A 17,265-nucleotide genomic window follows, 5' to 3' on the forward strand; every position below is an offset into this window, starting at 1 on the left:
GGACTTTGTGTTCATGGAGATGATTCTGCTAAACCACTTTCTTCAATGTTTTATAGTCAAACGGGCATTTATATACACTGCTGTAGTATATGAAAATAATTATACATGACTGAAAATAAAAGAAATAGTTATTCAAAAAAAATTGTTTTAATGTGAAATTTTAAAAGTGCAATTTATCCTAGCAGCAGATACGACTAACTTTGTGATTCTCCCACAAGTGGATATGGACAGGATTCTCAGATGATACATGTTAGGTTATTTCAATAATAAAACATAAAGCAATAGTTTTTTTTAACATTCAAACAAGATAAAGTAGGCTTTGACCTTCAATGTGTTGCATAATTTTGGATTTGTGTTTTAAGAGGACACAGAAGCAATGGGCCTACACCACACTGCACATTTCCATTGCAGCCTGACTCCATTCTCCTCATGATAGATGATCAGTGTAAAATGTAATTGGATTATCATATTAGATAATATATCTTACTCTCTCCGTGATAGTGCATTAACAAATACTTAAATCATAAAGACTGAAAAGGTGAGCTATCCTTTAGTGTTTTCAAACCATAATGGAATATTTTCCATCTCTTTAGTACTATTTTGCAATCAAAGGTGTGAGGTTATAACTTCATAGCTCTCCCAGCAGCCTTTAAGGGAGATTGCACACTGATAAAGATGGTAAAGGCAAAAATCTGTGGGGGTCGCAACGTAGTGTAAATGTGGGGATGCATGCTCCCAGGACCTCCACTGCTGACCCCACACAGGTTTCATGTAAATGGCAGGCACCCATTCATCCAAGGGTTCATCTTGAGCACCTGCTTTCCCCCACAGGGCACAGTTTGCAGGGTTAGTCACCGATTCTCATAAAGATTTCTGTAACCAGTGTCACATGATGTATAAATAATCCTTGTCAGTCCTTCCACTTCCTGATGACACTTCAAAAACTCAAAAGGTTCCCATGTTGGTAAAAGGCATATTTTGATCATACAGATGGGGAAAAAAGTGAGTTGTATTAGTGCCATTTCTGCATGAAAAAGGCAGCTAGTTGAGCTTGTAAATTTTGAAATGTAGTAGTTAACCAATATGTTGATAGTCTCCTGGAGATCTAATGAATTTGGACTTCAGAATGTTTAAGGTTTATTTTCTAATAATTTGTTCCTAGCACACAAAAAGAGACCACTGCAACTGCTTTACTCTGTTGTGACAAATCTCTTGGGGTGCACTGTACAGATAATTTTTTTAAAGATAAATGGAGAATATAAACACAAAGTGCAGTTACATAAATAATGAAAGAAATCTGTATTCTTCATGGACTACAGTTACAAAAATAAATAAATGTGCGTCCCTCAGCGCTGCTGCATCTGTTCTATTCTGTATGTTTAATACAATACATCACAGTTACAAATTTCAGGTCTGCACTATTCTCTGGGGTCCAGTATCACTGGTCTCTCCTATACAACAACAACAACTTGCATTTATATAGCACCTTTAATGTAGTAAAGCATCCCAATGCGCTTCACAGGAGCTTTATCAAACAAAATTTGAGTCACATATGGAGATATTATGTCAGGTGACCAAAAGCTTGAAGGCACAGCTGTCATTGGATTAAAATCAGGGATGCGCAAGAGGCAAGAATTGGAGGAGTGCAGGGATCTCGGAGGGTTGTAGGGCAGGAGGAGGTTACAGGGATAGGGAGGAGCGAGGCCATCGAGGGATTTGAGAATTTTAAAATCAAGGCATTGTTGGACTGGGAGCTAACGTAGGTCAGCAAGCACGGGGTGATGGATGAATGGGACTTGGTGCGAGTTAGGATATGGACAGCAGGGTTTTGGATACGCTTAAAATTATGGAGGTTGGAAGTTGGGAGGTCGGCCAGGAGAGCATTGGAATAGTCAAGGCTGAAAGTAACAAAAGCATGGATGAGGGTTTCATCAGTAGATGAGATGAGACAGGTGCGGAAACAGACGATATTCCGGAGGTGAAAGTAGGCAGTCTCTGTGATGGATATGGGTCAAATCCTCAGCTCATGATCAAATAGGACGCCGAGGTTGCAAACAGTTAAGTTCAGCCTGAGACAGTGTCTAGGGAGGGGGATGGAATGGGGATGGCCAAGGAATGGAGTTTGTGGTGGGGACCAATATTTAATTGGAGGAAATTTCTGCACATCCAGGACTGGATGTCGAACAAGCAGTTTGACAACACAGAGGTAGTGGAGGGGTCGAGGGAGGTGGTGGTGAGGTAGAGCTGGGTGTCATCAGTGTACATGTGGAACCTGATGTATTTTTGGAAGAAGTCGGCAAGAGGCAGCATGTAGATGAGAAATAGGAAGGGGCCATGGATAGATCCTTGGGGGACTCCAGAGGTAATGATGCGGGGGGTGGGGAAGAGAAACCAATGCAAGAAATTCTCTGGCTGCGACGGGATAGGTAGGAAGGGAACCAGGTGGGGGCAGTCCCACCAAGCTGGATGACGGAGGAGAGAGGTTAGAAGAGGATGGTGTAGTCAACCGTGTCAAAGTTTGTAGACAGGTCCAAAAGGATGAGGATGAGGGAGGATAGTTTACTACGGTCACAATCACATAGGATGTCATTTGTGACTTTGATTAGGGCTGTTTCAGTGCTGTGGCAAGGGCAGAAACCTGATTGGAGAAGTTCAAACATGGAGTTACGGGAAAGATGGGCTTGGTTTTGGGAGGCAACAACACATTCAAGGACTTTGGAGAGGAAAGGGAGGTTGGAGATATGTCGGTAATTTGCAAGGACAAGGGTATTCAAGGGTGTGTTTTTGAAGAAGGGAGAGATAACGGCAGATTTGAAAGGGAGGGAGATAATACCTGAGGAGAGGAAAACATTTACAATATCAGCTAGCGTCCACTGTGATCAGGAGTTTATGGTTACTGCCCAATATTTAATTATAATGATCTATGTACATGGACTCTTAAGTCTCTTTGGACCTCCATTGTTTCGAGCTTTTCACCATTTAGAAAGTACTCTCGTCTATCCAAAGTGGATGACCTCACACTTGCCTACAATGAAATCCATTTCCACAGTTTTGCCCATTCATTTAATCTATTAATATCTCATTATAATTTTATGCTTCCATCTACACTGTTTACAATGCTGCCTATCTTTGTGTCATCAACAAACTTGGATATGTGGCTCCCTATCCCATCATCTAAGTTGTTAATAAATACAGTGAATAGATGAGGTCCCAACACAGATCTCTGTTACTGGGCTAAATACAACTTTTCTGATCAGTAATTTCTCTGAAACTAATCGGCACTAAGCTCAATAAAGGATCCCTTACTCCCTCTGTCTAATTTCCTTACTGGATCTCAGAGTGTCCCACTTGTGTCTCTGTATTTCATTTCTTAGTTGGATAGGAAGCCAAAATTTTAAACTGTGACTCTCCCCCAGCTCATCATGCCTGAGGACTGTCCAGTTGAGCTGCCCTCCTAGGTGTGAACTTCCCCTGCAGCATTCCCTGCTGGGCTGACATGAATATACTAAATATACCAGAACATCACCCAGCATCAATCTGGGATGATAACAAATCTCATTGTCTCAAACTGATGCGGTAAGCAAGAAATACCATCCCAGAAAGGTGCCTTAACTGGTTCTAATTCTTGTAAACTGAATCTAATCTGCAAATCCAGATGCTGTAGCTTGTAGATTTAACTACTATGGGTCCGATTTTAACTTAATTGCAATATCTTAATAGAAATGACCTGAAGATATATTGCCAAAAATCCTGAAACATAATACATCTCTCTCGTTCAGGAGGGATCCTCGATATGTGAGCCCTATGGTTCCCTCATGAAGACCACGTGCCCCATACCAGGCGTGCCACACAGCTGCCAATCATCTTGGACTTCTAGAGTCCATGACCTGTGTGGAAACTTGCCTAAGAAATATGGCCTGATGCCTCTGAATCTTTACTCCAACTATGGTTCCATGCATTGTACAGCAGAGTATGTCTGTGGCATCTGACAGGCCCTGAATTGCCTGCGCGACCCCATCAGTCAAATCAACATACACCTTCAGATTTGTCCACTAGCCGGATTTTGCCCCTGGATTTTGCCATGAATGTCTCCACTGATTCACCTGCACTTAGTTAAAGCAGCCTGCCCAATGATCAGTTTGCACCACACCCAGCGGGGCAGTGTATTATATGACCTCCCATGACTTCCCACTGAGCAGGTAAGACACATAAGGCTATCCCATCCTGAATGAGGTGTGAATTAGAACCAACTCCTGACCCTGTTAGGTCCCCTGTGTAGCTGGAAACACACTTCTTGGATAAAGACCTTTTTAAAAAAATTCAGCGAGGTGTGAGCTTTCTCTCTGCATTTCTCTGAACCCGCGGGTGTGGTTGGCAAGCTGCACCTCCTTCAGTCCCCCTTGTCTTGTCTCCCTGGACAGTCAAATCCTTAAATATTTTGGTGTGCAACTTGTCACCACCCTGCACATCTCTACTGTACTCAGAGCTCAGAGCTGACTCAACAAGTCCTCTGTCCGAAATCACATTGTCTTGCTGACAGATAATGAAGCAGTCCATGCCCACATGCAGCAAGACCTGGACAACATCCAAGCTTGGGCTGATAAGTGGCAAGTAACATTCACACCAGACAAGTGCCAGGCAATGACCATCTCCAACAAGAGAGAGTCTAACCACCTCCCCTTGACATTCAACGGCATCACCATCGCCGAATCCCCCACCGTCAACATCCTGGTGGTCACCATTGACCAGAAACTTAACTACAGCCACATAAGTACTGTGGCTACAAGAGCAGGTCAGAGACTGGGTATTCTGCAGCGAGTGACTCGCCTCCTGGCTCCCCAAAGTCTTTCCACCATCTACAAGGCACAAATCAGGAGTGTGATGGAATACTCTCCACTTGCCTGGATGAGTGCAGCTCCAACAACACTCAAGAAGCTCGAAGCCATCCAGGACAAAGCAACCCGCTTGATTGACACCCCATCCACCACCCTAAACATTCAATCCCTTCACCACCGGCGCATCATGGTTGCGTGTGTACCATCTACAGGATGCACTGCAGCAACTCGCCAAGGCTTCTTCAACAGCACCTCCCAAACCTGCGATCTCTACCACCTCGAAGGACATGGGCAGCAGGCACATGGTAACAACACCACCTGCACGTTTCCCTTGAAGTCACACACCACCCCAACTTGGAAATATATCGCCGTTCACTGGGTCAAAATCCTGGAACTCCCTTCCTAATAGCACTGTGGGAGAACCTTCACCACACGGACTGCAGCAGTTCAAGAAGGCGGCTCACCACCACCTTCTCAAGGGCAATTAGGGATGGGCAATAAATGCCAGCCTTGCCAGCGATACCCACATCCCATGAACGAGTAAAAAAAAAACTGTGTTCATGTGAGAGACCTGGACCTTGTACCACTTGGTCAGCGGCTTCTGCAGCCGAATGCACAAGACTAATAAGGCCTGCCCTTTGCAGAATCGCCTCAGCATCTCCTCTCTGAGCTGTTATTCCCAATCAAAATCTTCAATGGCATGGCCAAATAGATTCCCAATTCCGTTACCCCTGTTGAACTGAAACATTCCAGGCAAAATCTGCCCCTCTGTGGTTTTCTAAAGCCCCAGAGTGCAGGCAACTTTGTGCCTTACACTGGGCAGTCATGAAGGAACAACCAATGTCTTGCAACCCTTTTGTGTGCACCCATTCACTGTGCCCGTGTGAAGGTCTACATCAGCAATCACTGCAAAACAGGCCGTACGAGCTTCTACAGCCTCCCGACTTACATCACAGGATTTCTAAGTGACCAGCAGAGGTTTGCCTTGTGGCCCACCTTGCCACACTTAGAACATCTGGGCCTTAAATTTCCATAGGGTTCTCCCAATCTTCCACTTTAACTCTGGCAGAAGATCAGCAGAAACACTGGAGAAACAATGTAAATAGCCATTTTTAGCCATTTATGCTGTTTCTTCAGAGGTCCCACATATCTCCCACCAGAGAACCCCTGCAGAAATTCCAGGTGCTGACGTTATTGTCTTTAACCCTCTGACTTATGTGCAGCTGCCTCGACCCAAACTCACATTGTGCTGGATGATCAGCTGGTTCACCAAGCGCTTCGACCCTGAGACTGGGTGAGGTATCCAGTCTCTCCCACCTGTGTAACGGCTCATCTGCGCTCTGAGGCCATAAAATTATTAGTGCATGCACCAGCTGCTTAAGAGTTTTACATTCCTGATCAAGTAACCAAATTCTTTCATCATCTGGAACTATTTCCAGAGAACTGTCTCTTAACATTAAATGACAAAGTCCTTTCTACTCGATTACATTTTCACTTTTGAACCAGAGCTTTCACAAGTCTCCTAATTCAATAACTAGGTTCAGGGCAGAGGAAAATCTACCTTATTGTGCCTTTGTGCTTCACAGTATTTCAGTTTGTGTGTTTTTGAAAATGAACAGAGTACCAACTGGATGGTGAATTAGAGAAGGTTTTTAACTAAACTTATAAATTAAAGCTATTATTTTTTACTTCTGAAAACATCAAGCAGAGAGACGGAGACAGATACAGAACTATGGGGGTTGATATTAACCCGTCCCACACAATAGACGGGAGGAGGTCAGGGGCTGGGTTACACCGTACAAAATGGGGAACCCGTCCCCAGCCCGCTGTGCAGGCACCTGTTGCCGTTTTTATAGTGGCGGGTAGCAAGATGTGCGTGCATCCCATTTTGGAGAGGCAGCCACTTCATTAATATACTTAAATCAGGCTCCCACAGTGCAATTGGGAGCCTGATTTAAATTTAACAGCTGCTGGCTGGGTTTCCCAGGGCTCTGGAAACAGGCAGTGAAAGGGAGGCGAGAGAGGCCGGCTCCAGGGGGTAAGTGCTTTTTATAGCACTCCTAATGGGCCAGGAGGAGCACGAGTGCTCCCCCCGGCCCCTCAAGCAAACCTTCAGCTTCTCTTCTGCCGATCGCAGCCTCTCTCTCCCCCCCCACTTCCGCCCCCTAATCTTTGGCCTGCCCCACAATAGACCTCCCTCCCCCAACCACCGTTCTCCGGTCTGCTGGGAACCACCTCTGGCTGCGGCCCACTGCGGCTGGTTTTCACGCCTGGCTGCCGACCAGCCTGTCAATTTGGCCGGGAAAGGGAAGAAAAAAATCACAATGAGGTCCTGCCGTTAAATTGGGCAGGACCTCCACGTCCCCAGCCTTGTCAGGTTTCCCCCCCATCGTTACCATGCTCCCCCGCACCCTCCCCACCTCCTGGTAAATATTGGGGCCGTAGTGTCCCCTTGTTTTCAGTTAATTCCTGTTTCTATAAGGTTTGTTTATATAGCTGCTGTGAGTGAAGAATACCCAAAGCTGTGTAAGGTCATATTTTTCTTTGCATAAATTGATAACAACATAAACTATTTTGTTGTTCACAGATTTTTAATATAAGAATATAGTTTGGTACTCATCTCGGATAAATAATGCTTTCTAAGGTAATTTATGGAATTGTCTATGATTAAAAGGAAGCTTGGCCATTTAGAGAGGATGTTTGTCAGAAAAATTAGCCCTCCCCAACCAAATTCCAAGTGGTACAAAAACTTGAAAATAAAATTGAATTTTCTTGAAGCAGCCATTTGTTGATTCACTGCTCTAGAAAGGCAGAGAGACAGGGACACAGGGAGTGGAATCTGCATATTTATTTACACAGCTGTGATATTTATAGAGAGAAAACAGTCCTTTTCCAGGAACCAATTACAAAACAATTAATTCGATGTTTGCAGAATTGTATTAGAAGCTTAGAAACCAATGGTGCCTGACCCCTGGACTGCTCACCCTGCTAATGCTGTCAGACCTTAGCCCTTCTCCCTCCTACTGCTGACTGACTCCAGGAATCTACCAGTAAGCCAAAACCCACATTCCACCCCCTGTTTTGCCAAACCCCAGGTTCCCTCTCCACAGTACTGCCAAACCACAGGACAGCCCCCAGCACTGCCCCAACACCACCACCCCCCCCACTCCCCCCCCCCCCCACTCTCCCCGATGTTGCAAATTCCCAAGTCTATCTTTCCCCAATAGTATCAAAGCCCAGGACCACTCTGAATGCTGCCAGATCCATAATCCTGCACCATGAATGCCGCTAAACATCAAGTACCTACTTCTGACCTGATGCATGTTCTATACCATCTTGCTGCGCATCCCCAGCTTTTGAAAGGTAACTGATTAAAAATTAAATACATAAGTAAAAGAAAGAACTTGTAATTATACAGCACCTGGATATTGCAAAACACTTCACAGCTAATGAATAAAGTGTTGTTTTGTGGAAAAACATGGCAGCCAATTTGCATGCCACAAACAGCGATAAGTTAACTGACCAGTTAATATGATTTAGTGGTGTTAAATTGAGGGATATACGTTGTCCAGGATGCTGGAAGAACTACCCTGCTCTTCTTCAAATAGTGCCAATGGGATATTTTCCATCCACCTGAAAAGACAGATGGGATCTTAGCTTAATATCTCATTTGAAAGACAGCTCCTCTGAAAATGCAAAACTTCCTCAATACTGCACTTAAATGTCATCTTAAATTATATGCTTAAGTCCTTGGAGTGGCTTGAACCCATGACCTTCTAACTCAGAGGCAAAAGTCCTACCACTGAGCCAAGCTGACATTTAAATAAAGTGAAGGATTATCTAACTTTATCTCATATTAAAATTTTGTCTACAAAACCATACTTACTGTTTTCATATTTTCTATCAACCTTTTGTGTCAACTTTTCATTGAAAAAATCTTATATCATACTTTTAAAATAGACATTTAACTGTCTATGTTAACAGGCTCCTGTCACTATGTAATTACAGGTTCTGGCCACTAGGTGATAGCATTATCTTTTCCCCACAAATTGTTCAAAATGCTTTCTGAACATTTTTCACCTACCATTTTTCAGTAACTGAAATTCCTATTTTCCAAAATAAGGGTTTAAATGAAAAACTTAAAACAGTACATATTTCATAACAATATAATTAAATGTATCCACTGAAGGCAGGTCCTGCAGTCAAAACATTTGCAATGTATACAATTTCCCAGGAATCATCAGTGGCATTTATTGCCACTAAATGATAAAATGCTTCTCTTTGTCTCCAACAGAATCTGTTTTTTTTTAAATTATATGAAGAAAAGCCAGAAGACAAACTTCAAAAACAGTATTTGAATAAAGTTTATATTGAATGCTTTCTGTGTGTGTAGGAGGCGAGGGGAATGGAAGGCAGGGGAGGGGAATGTTTGTGTGTGTGAGAGAGAATGAGAGAGAAAATGACAAGACTATATTAATTACCACATCTGTTGTTGCTTTTCTTTAACATTCTATAAACTTTAGAAAATGCATTAAGCTGAGAGCTAGTGTCTTTTCTCATAATTTTAATTGTCAAAAAGCAAGCTTAATTTTGAAGGAAACAGAAAACATCTTATCATTTCACTGAATTTTGTTGACAGTTAGAAAATGTAAGCATTCTAATTGCTGACACCTCTGAAACAGAAAGAGACACAGACAAATGCAATTAGAGAGAGGGATAACAGAAGGGCGGATTTTAACTTCAACGGCTGGACGGCTGCCTGAGAGCTGTTGCAGAAGACGTGGTATAGTTCAAGGGCCAGTCCTCCTTGTTATATACGCGGCGAGCTGCACACCCTGATTCCTACTCCCCTTGGCCCCACAAAAATAATTTTTAGCATTTCCAGCTCGAAGGGCCACTTTTGCCATTCCTCCAGATTTTACTGAGGATGCTCTGCCAAGAAGGCTGCTAAGATGCTATCATGGGCTTTGTACATTCTAGGAGCCTTATTTGTATAGTTGAATATGCTTCCACCTGATTCAGGTGCACATCTCCGCCTCCCAGTGGAAAGCCCCAGGAAAAATGGTGGAGGAGCAGGAATGGCACAGTAAATTCAGCACCTCCATTTTAATTCCACTACTAGCCAGGTGTTAAAATCAGCCATAGAATATCCAATCTGTTCTTTTTAAATAGTCAAATATGTTGAATTTTAAAGACAGGTGCAGCCTCTTGAGGAAAATGGATACGAAGGGAGGAAGGAAACAGATTGAGCGTATGTTGACCTTTACCTGCCCTTGGGGGCACCAAGTAGGAGTGAGGGGAGTGCATGAAGGGTGATAGGTGAGGTTAGTGGCAGCAGAGTGAGGGGGAATGGAAGGATGCAGGGGTTGAGAAAGTAGTTCAAAGGGGAAGACGTGGGTAATGATGGGAGTGAGTAGAGGTAGCAATGGGAGTGAAGAGGTAGGAAGGAGAAATGGTAGGAGATCCAATGGGAGTAAAATGGTGGGGGAAAGAATGGAAGACAGCCACTGAAGGCCACGTCTGCCTCATAATCTCCACTAGAAAATGCAGCCTGCAGCCATTGGTGGCTCCTTTCCCCAACACATCAGGCCACACCAGAGAAGCAAATGGAGGAATTGGGAAGAAAGAAGCAGAAAAGAAGTGAAAGAGAAAATCAGAAGAGAGAAAGAGTAATATGAAGGCAAAAGAGGCAGGTAATAGAAAGTAACCACATTCTCCAAATTACTACGTGCAACGCTACAGGAGACCCACTACACATGTATTATAATCGGTACCTGTGCCATGTGTTTCATTGAAAAATCGAATGTAAACATTTCTCTGCAGATATGCATGTTAAAATATCCACAGGTAGTTGTTACTCTTTACCTGTTATATTTCCTTGTGATACCAGTAGATGGCGCTCTAATAAGATTTCCAACGTTAGTCTGGTTTCTGACCTGTAAATCTGTAACAGTCCCTTGAACATCAAGCATGGAGTTGCAACCTCCCACCACCAGTGGTGCTATGATGTGTTGGCCAGGTCCATCGGCTTTTTCCATCCAATTTTTAAGGGTTTTTTCATTGCTTTCCAGGCCATTGAGTAATTCTTTTACATCTTAAACTTAATATTTTCCTCCACCGTTACTTTGTCACACTGTCTACTGCCCCCAGTCACATATTTCCTTCTTCAGTAGTGCTGTGGGCAGGAGGGATGGGTTCCAGGATGAAACATTAGAGAGGAGAAACAAGGTGCACAGAGGACTGGGAGAGGCAAATAGCACTAGAGTAAAGAATAGTGCAGACATATGAGGGATCAGACAGGGGACAGATGCGAAGCAGTATAAGATGAGTTTGGAGTGCATGTGCGTAAATGCATGTAACGTAGAATCAAGGAACAATAGAGGAACTATTACACTATTGGGTGTATACTATAGGCCACCAAATAGTGGGAAGGACATAGAGGAGCAAATTTGCAGGCAAATTACAGAAAGATGCAAGAACTATTGGGTAGTGATAATGGGGGACATCAATAATCCCAATATAGACTGGGGTAGTAACAGCATAAAGGGCAAAGAGGGGGAGGAATTCCTGAAATATGTACGAGAACTTTCTTGATCAGTGTGTTTCCAGCCCAACGAGGAAGGAAGCAGTGCCAGATCTCGTTCTGGGGAATGAAGTGGGGCAAGTGGAGCATGTTTTACTGGGGGAGCATTTGGGGAACAGTGATCATAATATCATCAGGTTTAGAAAAAGACAAGGAACAATCCAGCATAAAAATACTAAACTGGAGGAGAGCTAATTTCAGTGAGTTAACAAGGGATCTTGCCCAGGTGGATTGGAATCAGAAATTGGTAGACAAAACAATAATTGAACAATGGGAGGCCTTCAAGGAGGAGATGGTTTGGTTACAGAGTAGACACATTCCCATGAGGGGGAAAGGAAGGGCATCCAAAGCTCGAGCTTCCTGGATGACTAAAGATATAGGGGTTAAAATAAAACAGAAAAAGGAGGCTTATGACGAATGTACAGTTCATCATACAGTAGAGACCAATTAGGGACAAAAAAGGAGATCTTCTTGTGGAGGCAGAGGGTATAGCTGAGGTACTAAATGAATACTTTGCATCAGTCTTGACTAGACAAGAGGATGCTGGACTTTCAAAGGGCATTTGATAAAGTACCACATAGTAGACTTGTTAGCAAAATTAAGGTCCATGGGATTAAAGGGACAATGGCAGCGTGGATACAAAATTGGCAAGGGGACAGAAATCAGAGAGCAGTGGTGAATGGGTTGTTTTTGAAACTGGAAGGAAGTATACAATGGTGTTCCCCAGGGGTCAGTATTAGGACCACCGCTCATTTTTCATATATATTAATGACCTGGACTTGAGTATACAGGGCATAATTTCAAAGTTTGCAGATGACACAAAACTCAGAAATTTAGTAAACAATGTGAAGGGTAGTAACAGACTTCAGGGGGACATAGACAGATTGGTGAAATGGGCAGACACATAGATGAAATTTAACACAGAGAAGCGTGAAGTGATACATTTTGGTAGGAAGAACGAGGAGCGGCAATATAAACTAAATGGTATAATTTTAAAGGGAATGCAGGAACAGAGAGATCTGGGGGTGTATGTAAACAAATCTTGAAGGTGGCAGGACAAGTTGAGAAGGCCATTAAAAAAGCATATGGAATCCTTGGCTTTATATACAGAGGCTTAGAATACAGAAGCAAGGAAGTTATGCTGAACCTTTATAAAACACTGGTTAGGCCTCAACTGGAGTATCGTGTTCAATTCTGGGCACCACACTTTAGGAAGGATGTCACAGTTTGAGAGAGGGTGCAGAAGAGATTTACTAGAATTGTACCAGGTTGAGGGACTTCAGTTATGTGGATAGACTGGAGAAGCTGGGATTGCTCTCCTTGGAGCAGAGATGGTTAAGAGGAGATTTGATAGAGATGTTCAAAATCATGAACAGTTTTGATACTTTGAATAGTGCCATGGGACCTTTTACACCCCCTGAGGGGGTAGACAGGGCCTCGGATTAACTTCTCATCTGAAAGACGGCACCTCCGACTGCAAGTGCTCCCTCAGTGCTGTACTGAAGTGTCAGCCTAGATTATGTGCTCAAGTCTCTTGAATCCACAACCTTCTGACTCAGAGATGAGAGTGCTACCACTGAGCCAAAATGTGTAAGAGGATATCATACACACAGCACTTAGGTATAATCCGAAGGCTTCACTCACGGATATTTTCCAGTCTTCCTACAGACATAGTTTATGTTATAGGAACTTTACCAAGTGCCATTAAGATGTAGTATTTACTAATCTTTTCCTGAAAAATCCACAGTTCTCCAATCATACTGAAATTAAATATTAAAGGGTAGGATATAAAAAGCAGTTAAAACTGTGCAGAAATATCAAGCTATGCAGTGTACTAGCTTTGTTAAACCATTACGTTGCTGCTGGGCTTGGAAAAAAACAACCTCAGCTTTTGCAATGTAAATGTCTTTTTTACTCATTTATTTACAGTACTTGTTATCCAAATACAAAGTAATTTGACATAGTTCATAGAAAAAGTTTACAACGTGGCTTTGTTGGCATGTTACCAAGTTAACAGCGAGGTAGAGCGAAATACTTAAACTTGTAGTACAAGAGATGAGTAGTACAACAAAAAACAAAATACTGTTAAAAATAGGAAATGGAAATTTCTGAAGTATTTAATCTTTTTTTTATGTTTCTTCAGGATGTGGGCATTGCTGGCAAGTCCAGCATTTATTGCCCATCCCTAGTTTCCATTGAAAAGGTGATAGTGGGCCTTCTTCTTGAATTGCTGCAGTCCATGTGGTGAAGATACTACCACTATGCTATTAGGTAGGGAGTTCCAGGTTTTGACCCAGCAACAATGAAGGAATGGTGATATGTGTTCAAGCTTGGAGGGGAATTTGGAGGTGGTGGTGTTCCTATGCATCTGCTCCTCTTGTCCTTCTAGGTGATGGAGATGGAGGGTTTAGGAGCTGCTGCCAAAGAAGCCTTGGCAAATTGCTGCAGTGCATCCTGTAGATAGTACACACTGCAACCATGGTATGCTGGTGGCGGAGAGAATGGATGCTTTAGCTGGTGGATGGGGAGTCGATCAAGAAGACTGCTTTGTCTTGGATGGTATCGAGCTTCTCTCCTATCTCCCCTCATGCGGTCTCTGAGCTCATTTTGACCATGTGACCCTACCTCCTACTCCCTCGGCCCTAGTCCCACCACTCTGCTGACCACCCAACTTCCCTTCCTGGCCCCCACATTAGCTGATATTGTTAACGGTTCCCTCTCCTCAGGTACTGTCCCCTTCCCCTTCAAATCTACCGCGCTATCTCCCTCCTCACAAAAACCACCCTTCACCCCCCTGTCGTTGCAAACTACCCCCCATCTCCAACATCCCTTTCCTCTCCAAAGTCCTTGAACATGTTTTCGCCTCTCAAATCCATGCCCATCTTTCTTGCAACTCCATATTTGAATTCCTCCAATCAGGTTTCCACCCATGCCACTGTACTGAAACGGCCCTTCTCAAAGTTACAAATGACATCCTATGTGACTGTGACCGTGGTAAACTATCCCTCCTCATCCTTCTCGACCCGTCTCCAGCCTTTGACATGGCTGACCCCACCATCCTCCTCCAATGCCTCTCCTCCGTCATCCAACTGGGTGGGACTGCGCTCGCCTTTTCCATTCTTATCTATCCAGTCGTAGCCAGAGAATCACCTGCAATGGCTTCTCTTCCTGCTCCTGCACCTCTGGAGTCCCCCAAAGATCTATCCTTGGCCCCCTTCTATGTCTCATCTACATGCTGCACCTCGGCGACATCATCCGAAAACACATCAGGTTCCACACGTATGCTGACGATACTGATGCTTTGTCACACTCCTTATCCGACATCCAGTACAGGATGAGCAAAAATTTCTTAAACTAAATATTGGGAAGACCGAAGCCATTGTCTTCAGTCCCTGCCACAAACTCCATTCCCTAGCCACTGACACCATCCCTCTCCCAGGCCACTCTCTGAGGCTGAACCAGACCGTTCACAACCTTAATGTCCTTTTTGACCCCGAGGTGAGCTTCCGCCCACATATCCACTCCATCACCAAGATCGCCTACTTCCACCTCCGTAACATCGCCCGTCTCCAACCCTGCCTCAGCTCATCAACTGCTGAAACCCTTATCCATGCCTTTATTAACTCTACACTTGTCTATTCCATTGCTCTCCTGGCTGGCCTCCCATCTTCCATCCTCCATAAACTTGAGCTCATGCAAAACTCTGCTGCCGTATCCTAACTCTCACCACGTCCCGTTCTCCCATCACCCTGTGCTCGCTGATCTACATTGGCTACCAGTCTGGCAACGCCTCAATTTTAATTTTCTCACCCTTGTTTTCAAATCCCTCCATGGCCTCACCCTTCCCTTTCTCTGTAACCTCCTCCAGCCCTATAACCCTCTGAGATCTCTGCTCTCCTCCAATTCTTGCCTCTTGCGCATCCCCGATTTTAATCATTCCACTATTGGCGGCCGTGCCTTCAGTTGCCTAGGCCCTTAGCTCTGGAATTTCATCCCTAAAACTCTCCGCCTCTCTACCTCTCTCTCCTCCTTTAAGATGCTCATTAAAACCTACCTCTTTGACCAAGCTTTTGGTCACCTGTCCTAATTTCTCCTTATGTGACTCGGTGTCAAATTTTGTTTAATAATGCTCCTGTGAAGCGCCTTGGGACGTTTTACTGTGTTAATGGTGCTATATAAATGCAAGTTGTTTTTGTTGTTGTTGCAGTTGTCTCCATCTGGTGGAGAATATTCCATCACACTCCTGACTTGTGCCTTGTAGGTGGTGGTGCGGCTTTGGGGAGTCAGCCGCCGAATACCCAGCCTAGCTCTAATCTGCTCTAGTAGCCACAACATTTACGTGGCTAGTCCAGTTCAATTTCTGATTAATGGTAACCCCAGGATGTTGATGGTGGGGGACTCAGTGATGATAATGTCATTGAATGTCAAGCAGAAGCTATTTGCCTGGCCCATGTGTGGCATGAATGTTACTTGTCACTTATCAGTCCAAGCCTGGATGTTGTCCAGTTCTTCCTGCATGTGGGCATGGACTGATTCATTATCTGAGGAATTGAGAATGGAGATGAACACTGTGCAATCATCAGCAACAGCCCCATTTCTGGCCTTACGGTGGGTGGGGAAAAGGTCATTGATGAAACAGGATAGTTGGGCCTAGGATGCTGCCCTGAAGAACACCTGCAGCGATCTCTTGGGACTGAGATGATTGGCCTCTAACAACCACAAACATCTTCCATCGTTCCAGGCATGACTCCAGCCACTGGACAGTTTGACCTCTGATCCCCATTGACTTTGGTTTTACGAAGGGCTCCTTGGTGCCACATTCAATTAAATGCTGCCTTGAATGGCAGTCACCCTCACCTCACCATTGGAATTCAGCTCTTGTGTCCATGTTTGGAACAGGGCTGTAATGAGGTCTGGAGCCAAGTATTTCTGGCGGAACCCAAACTGAGCATTGGTGAGCAGATTAATGATGAGTAGGTGCCGCTTGGTAGCACTGTTGACGGCTCCTTCCACCACTTTGCTGATGATTGAGAGTAGGCTAATAGTGCAGTAATTGAATGGGTTGGATTTGTCCTTGTTATTTTCACTCACGTGCTGGGCTCCACCATCATGAGCCGCCTCCTCCCATTAGTTGCTTAATTGTCCACTGGAGCAACATATAGGTCAGACCAGGTAAGAACGGCTGGTTTACTTCCCTAAAGGACATTAATGAACCAGGTGGGTTTCTTTAACAATCCAACAATTTCATGGTCAGTTTTACTCGTATCAACTTTTTATTTCCAGGGTTTTAAAACTGAAAAGGGAAGATCCGGTTGAACAGAACTTTTGGTATGGATGAATTCACAATCTCAGCTGTACTCACCATAGAGAGCTATTTTTTTGCATCCTGGTTGTTGGCATAGCTCCTGCTGACTTGGATGTCAAGTCCAAAACTTACCCAGGGACACAACGGGCTCGATTTTCGCACCTGCGATCGGGTGCGTTCCTGGCGGGGGGGCTGCGAAAATCGGGGATTCCCGGGGCTGGTCGGGAGCCCGGCTCCAACCCGGCCCAGTTCCGGGTTCCCCAGTGAAGCGCTCACATGCGCGCGCAGCCCCTGCATGTGGGACTCCCGCCGGCAATTAAAGCCGGCGGGCTGCCACTTAAAGTACTTGAACAGGTACTTCAGGTTGTTTACACACCTGATTGACCTGTTATTTTAGCAGGGATGGGATTTTGCAACTGACTGAGACTGTTTCCCGTACTGGAGAGAAACATTCCCAGTTGAAATGGACGTGTTGCAGCCATCAGCCTGTGGCTGCTGCAAAGGTCCATTTGTCAGGTGGAGGGGGGGGTGGGGTGGGGAGA

The sequence above is a fragment of the Heptranchias perlo genome, chromosome 14, assembly GCF_035084215.1.
Source record: "Heptranchias perlo isolate sHepPer1 chromosome 14, sHepPer1.hap1, whole genome shotgun sequence".
NCBI classification, from domain to species: Eukaryota; Metazoa; Chordata; class Chondrichthyes; order Hexanchiformes; family Hexanchidae; genus Heptranchias; species Heptranchias perlo.